The 7,241-nt window shown below is 38.8% G+C and overlaps 1 non-coding gene across 1 annotated transcript; it reads right to left on the reverse strand.

Annotated features, from left to right (window-relative positions):
• Positions 1-498: 498 nt before the first annotated feature.
• On the reverse strand, positions 499-629 carry LOC126931904 (small nucleolar RNA SNORA38). The gene has a single exon (XR_007718012.1). It is a non-coding gene; the product is annotated as a small nucleolar RNA SNORA38 (small nucleolar RNA).
• Between the last annotated feature and the right edge of the window lie 6,612 nt (positions 630-7,241).

Genomic DNA, 7,241 nt, shown 5'->3' on the forward strand with positions numbered 1-7,241 from the left:
TTGAACTCCTGGCCTCAAGTGATCCTCCTGCCTTAGTCTTCCAACATGCTAGCGTGAGCCACTGCATCCAGCCACTTTCTTTCTTTATATCCTTATTCTATGAATTTTTAAAACTTCTTAAAACTTTTTTTTTGTTAAAAACAAAAACACAAATATATACATTATCTTAGGCCTACACAGGGTCAGGATTCTCAACGTCACTGTTTTCCACCCCCATATCTTGTCCCACTGGAAGGTCTTCAGGGGGAATAACATGCATGGAGCTGTCATCTCCCATGATAACAATGCTTTTTTCTGGAATACCTCCTGAAGGAGCTGCCTGCAGCTATTTTATGGTTAACTTTTAAAAACTCTAAGTAGAAGGAGTACACTAAAAAATAGTGACAAGAAGTATGGTATAATAAATATATAAATCAGTTACAGTCATTTATTATTATTACATACTGTACATAATTGTATATGCTATACTTTTGTAAAATATTTTTTCATTTTTTTCTTCTATGTGGCATGGTTGATGTCGAGCCTGTGAGCACAAAGTTGGCCCCGGATTTCTCCAAGTCCACATTTCTGAGCCTCCAATTCTTACATGTCCGAAGACAAGAAACTATAGACATGCCTTTGTAGGAGGGTGTGTGTGCTACACTTGCATATGACTGGAAGTGCAGTAGGTTTTTTACATCAGCATCACCACAAAAACTTGAGTAATATATTGCAGTACAGCGTTACAATGGTAAAGACACCACTGGGCAATAGAAAGTTTTTAGCTCCTTTATAATCTTACAAAACCACCATCATGTACGTGTTCCATCGACTGAAATGTCATTATGGAACAGATGACTCGGTGTATGTGTAAGTGTGTGTGTGTGTGTGTGTGTGTGTGTGTGTGTTTCTGAGAGAGGGAGGGCAACAGATAATTTCATGAATCTAGTTGAAGGGTGTATGTGTTCAGTAAACTATTCTTTTAACTTTACTCTAGGTTTTAATTTTTTCGAAATGTAAAGAATGAGAAAAATCACAGTTTAATAAGTAAAGCAAATATTCTCATAATAGATGCAAATAAGTATGTAGATACACAAAATGGGCAGTAAGCAAACAAGTTCAAGACTCAGCAAAGCCCAGATCTGCTTATCTCTTCTCTAAGTGATATTTTTCTCTCTGAGCTTCCACTTCTGCATCTGTTAAATGGGCTCACATTACTGCCTCCTAGCCTGCTGAGGGGTTTCATTGATTGACAGATATGCCGTGCAGGACTGATGTTCAGCTGGTAGACATTGGTATAGCTGTGCTGGTTATCTGCAGCTAGCATCCACTCTGACTGGTTGGGTTGTCCTGGTTGTGAAATATGTTTGAATACTGTTCTTGATACCTGGCATGTAGTAAGAGTCAAATTCATGGACACTGTCTTTAATGTCATCATTATTATTATGATCTTTTGAAGCATCATTCCTGAGTACCTTTGGTCTCCCCACCCTAGGGATCTATAAAGAAAGAGGCTTTGGGAATAACTGCTGGATTGGGTGGGGGAGGTGGCCTCAGCACTGAGTGTTTTAGGCACCTCAGGGAACGATATTCTAACGTGAAATAGACAAAGAGATTTCAGCAGCACTTCAGGCTGGGGTGAAGTGTGCCCTCCTGACCCAGAAGAGATAAACTCTATTTGCAAACTAAATGCTGATACAAGCTGAGAGAGCAAAGGATTCCCTGGGCTGCAGAGAGATGGAGGGATGGAAGCGGAGACCTTGGGCCTGTGTCTCTGGACCAGAAGGAGAAAATGTTGGAGATAAGGGGCCAGTTGTGTGTTCCTGAGTGGGCCGGGCCCCAGGTACAACTGGTTGGGATACAGAAGGGTGTAAATTTCTACTCTTTCTGACTGTTGCCTTGAGATCCTTTAAAATAATATTGATATCTGGCATGTAGTAGGAGTCAAATTTATGTACACTGTCTTTTTTTTTTTTTTTTTTTTTTTTTGAGATGGAGTCTCACACTGTCGCCCAGGCTGGAGTGCAGTGACACGATCGATCTTGGCTCACTGCAACCTCCGCCTCCTGGGTTCAAGAGATTCTTCTGCCTCAGCCTCCCGAATAGCTGGGATTACAGGCACCCACCACCATGCCCAGCTATTTTTTTTGTATTTTCAGTAGAGACAGGGTTTTACCATGTTGGCCAGGATGGTCTCAAACTCCTGACCTCATGATTCACCTGCCACAGCCTCCCAAAGTGCTGGGATTACAGGCGTGAGCTACTGCACCTGGCCCCATGTACACTGTCTTTATTGCCATCATCATCATTATGATTATCTTCAGCATCATCCCTGAGTGCCTTTGGTCTCCCCTACCTAAGGACTTGTAAAGAAGGAGGCTTTTGGAATAACTGCTGTATTGGGTGGGCATAGCTATACCAATGCCTACCAGCTGAACATCAGTCCTGCATGGCACTCATTCTTGAGTGGGCCCCAGGTACAACTCGGCTGGATACAGAAAGGTGTTTAAAAGCTGATGCTGTTTAAACCTCATATTTCTACTCTTTCTGACTGTTGCTTTGAAATCCTTTAAAATAAGCTTGATAAATGTTTGTTTAAACCACAAATAGATGAATAGATAGATGTATGAGGGTGGATGGATTTAATAAATAGAAGCAAGAATGAGAACATCTCTAAAAAATGGACAGATAAATGAGTGGATATTTGAATGAATAAATGACTGAAACAATGAGGAGAGAAGGATTTAATAATTAATTTATGAATAATAAAAAAAACTTTTATTGAGGTCTTTCTAAGTCCCAGATACTCTGCTAAGCAATGTACATACATTATCTCATTTAATCCTTACAAGAACCCTATAAAATAGACACCATTGTCATTCCTAAAAGGAGAAACTGAGGCAGAGAGAACTAAAATAATTTACCCAAGATTGCACATCTGGGAGTAACGGTGCCAGCATCCCAATGAATGCTTTTGTTTCTGCCTTAACCACTGTGGTACCCCGTTGTCTTAGTCTGTTTGGCTGTTGTAAGAAAATACCATCAACTGCATAGCTTATCAAGGACAGAAGTTAATTTCTCACAGTTATAAAAGCTGGAAAGTCCAAGATGAGGGTGCCAGCATGGTTGGGTTCTTGTGAGGGTCCTTTTCTGGGTTGCAGACTGCTCACTTCTTACTGTCTAGAAGCAAGACCACTACCCTCACATGGTGAAAGGGGTAATTTCCCTTGGGCCTATTTTGTAAGGGCACAAATCCCATTCATGATGACTCTGCCCTCATCATCTAATCACATCCCAAAGGCCCCGCCTCTTAACACCACTACGTTGGGGATTAGGTTTCAATGTATGAATACTGGGGGGAGAGAGAGATTCAGACCATAGCAACCGTGGACCAGAAATACGTGGACTTATTTTACTCCTTGGATAGTTGTTGACCCCAGCACCTCAAGTCAACTTAGAGATTCATTCATTCATTCCACAGATATATGCTGAGCACCTACTATATTCCAAGTCCTCTTCTAAGCACCAGGGATACATTGGTGAACGAGCAAACATGGCTTCTCCATACATAGCTTATGCTTCCATAGGGAAGACTGAAAATGAACAAATATGTAGAAGTAAATGCCACGCAGAAAAACAAATCATGCAAAGAGTTTTGGGAAGGGGTGTAGGGGGAAGCTGTTTTAGATACAGTGGTCAGGGGACATCTTGCAGAGGAGGTACAAAGACCTGAATTATGAGCAGTGAATTATGCAAAGATCTGAGGAGAGAGCATTCCAGGCAAAGGGCACAGAAAGTGCAAAGGTGCTGAGGTAGAAATGAGGACATACAGAGAAGCAGACAGGTGCTAGACCTTTATCCTGGATTTTTTAAGTCAAGATTTGAAAAAACACTTTGTTTTAGAGGAGATAAGAGTGTCTGAATTACATTGTAAAACATCACTGTGGCTGCTGTGGGTTGTTCCATTACTTTTGTCCTTAATCCAGAGAAACAATGGTGTAAGAATAAAGACCACTTGTTTGTCCTACTCTAAATGATTCCCCTCCTCTCCCTTCCTTCTTGAGACCCCATCTGCCACTGGCATTACCGCCAGTTGGTACCAGCACATTTACTGCAAACCATCCTCTTCTCGTGCTCTGTCTTCTCCTGGGGATTCTTGGCCTTGCTACTCATCCAAAAGCCCCAGTCACCAGAAAAGTAAAATGGCAGCAATGTATATATCCAACAATAGGGAATTGGTTATGCAAATCTACTTACTATAATCCAAAAATGATGTTGGGACAATGACAGGATCAAATCTATCCATACCAATATTAACCTTGAATTTATATGGGCCAAACACTCCACTTAAAAAGTACAGATTGTCAAGATGGATAAAGAAGCAAGACCCAACTGTATGCTGTCTTCAAGAAACTTATCTCACATAGGCTCAAAGTAAAGGGATGGAGAAATATCTACCAAGCAAATGGAAAATAAAAAAAGGTGTAGGAGTTGCTATTCTAATTTTAGACAAAACAGACTTTAAACCAACAACAATTAAAAAAAAACAAAGAAGGGCTTTACATAATGATAAAAGGTTCAATTCAACAAGAAGACTTAACTATCCTAAATATATATGCACCCAACACTAGAGCACCCAGATTCATAAAACAAGTTCTTAGGGATCTATGAAGAGGCTTAGATAGCCACACAATAATAATGGCAAACTTCAACACCCCACTGACAGTATTAGTCAGATCATCAAGGCAGAAAACTAACAAAGATATTCAGGACTTTTAACGCTTGACCAAATGGACCTAACGGACATTGATAGAACACTTCACCTGATAACAATAGAATATACATTCTTCTTATCTGCACATGGCACATACTCTAAAATTGACCACACAATGGGACATAAAACAATTCTCAACAAATTTTAAAAAACCCAAAGTCATATTAATCACACTCTGGGATCACAGTACAATAAAATAGAAATCAATACTAAGAAGATCTCTCAAAACCATGCAATTACATTGGAAATTAAGCAATCTGTTTCTGAATGCCTTTTGAGTAAACAATGAAATTAAGACAGAAATAAAAAAATTCTTTGAAACTAACGAAAATAAAGATACAACATATTAGAATCTCTGGGACAGTTAAAGCAGTGTTAAGAGGAAAGTTTATAGCACTACACACTCACATCAAAAAGTTAGAAAGATCTCAAATTAACAACCTAATGTCACACCTAGAGGAACTAGAAAAACAAGAGCAAACCAACCCCAAAGCCAGAAGAAGAAAATAAATAACCAAAATCAGAGCTGAACTGACTGAAACTGAGATATGAAAAACCATACAAAAGATCAATGAAACCAAAAGTTTGTTTTTTGAAAGAATAAATAAGATTGATAGACTATTAACTAGACTAACAGAAAAAAAGACCAATCCAAATTAACACAATCAGAAATGACAAATGACACATTACTACCAACATCTCAGAAATACAAAAAAAAAAAAAAAAAATCTCAGAGACTATTATGAACACCTCTGTGCAGCTTACCTAGAAAACCTAGAAAAAATAGATAAATTCCTGGAAAAATAACCTCCCAAGTTTGAACTAGAAAGAAATTGAAACTCTAAACAGACCAATAAGAAGTTCTGAAAGTGAATTTGTATTAAAAAGCCTACCAAGCAGAAAAAGCCCTGGAGCAGAGGAATTCACAGCTGAATTCTGCCAGATGTATAAAGAAAAGCTGGTACCAATCCTACTGAAACTATTCCAAAAAAGTGAGAAAGAGGGACTCCTCCCTAACTCATTATATGAGAGGCCAGTGTCATTCTGATATTAAAACCCAGCAGATTCTGGATATTAGACCTTTGTCAGAGGAACTTAAACAAATTTACAAGAAAAAAAAACCATTAAAAAGTGGGTAAAGGACATGAACAGACACTTCTCAAAAGAAGACATTCATGTGGACAGCAAACCTATGAAAAAAAGCTCAACATCACAGATTATTAGAGAAATGCAAATCAAAACCATAGTAAGATACCATCTCAAACCAGTCAGAATGGCAATTTTTAAAAAGTCAAGAAACAATAGATACTGGCAAAGTTGTAGTGAAATAGGAACGCTTTTACACTATTGGTGGGAATGCATATTAGTTCAACCATTGCAGAAGATGGTGTGATGATTCCTCAAAGATCTAGAACCAGAAATACCACTTGACCCAGATATCCCATTACTGGGTACATACCCAAAGGAATATAAATCATTCTATTATAAAGATATATGCACGTGAATGTTCAGTGCAGCACTAGTCACAATAGCAAAGACATGGAATCAATTCAAATGCCCTTCAGTGATAGACAATGGTATATATATGCCATGGAATACTATGCAGTCATAAAAAGGAAACAGGCTATGTCTTTTTCAGGGACATGGATGGAGCTGGAAGCCATTATTCTCAGCAAACTAATGCAGGAACAGAAAATCAAACACTGCATGTTCTCACTTATAAGTGGGAGCTGAACAATGAGAACACACAGACACAGGGAAGGCAACAACACACATTGGAGCCTTTTGGGGATGGGATGGGGGAAGGGAGACATTAGGAAAAATAGCTAATGCATGCTTGGCTTGATACCTAAGTGGTAGGTTTATAGGTGCAGCAAACCACCATGGCACTAGTTTACCTGTGCAAAAAACCTACACATCCTGCCCATGTACCCCAGAGCTTAAGAAAAAAACCTGGCAGAGACAATAAAAAAAGAGAAAATTTCAGGCCAACATCCCTGATGAACATAGATGCAAAAATCCTCAACAAAATGCTAGCAAACTGAATATAGCAGCACATCAAAAAACTAATCCATTACAGTTAAGTAGGCTTTATTCATGGGATGCAAGGTTGGTTCAACATATGCAAATCAATAAATGTGAATCATCATATAAACAGAACTAAAAAGGAAAACCTCATGATCATTTCAATAGATGCGGAAGAGGCTTTTGATAAAATTCAACATGCCTTCATATTAAAAACCCTTAACAAACTAAGCATTGAAGGAACATACCTCAAAATAGTAAGAGCCATCTATGACAAGTCCATAGCCAACATCAAACTGAATGGCAAAAGCAGGAAGCATTCCCCTTGAGAACTATAATAAGACAAGGATGCTCATTCTCATCACTCCTATTCAACATAGAACTGAAAGTCCTGCCAGAGTAATCAGGCAAGAGGAAGAAATAAAAGGCATCGAAATAGCAACAGAAGAAGGCAAACTATCTC

Source organism: Macaca thibetana, chromosome 11 (assembly GCF_024542745.1).
Source record: "Macaca thibetana thibetana isolate TM-01 chromosome 11, ASM2454274v1, whole genome shotgun sequence".
NCBI classification, from domain to species: domain Eukaryota; kingdom Metazoa; phylum Chordata; class Mammalia; order Primates; family Cercopithecidae; genus Macaca; species Macaca thibetana.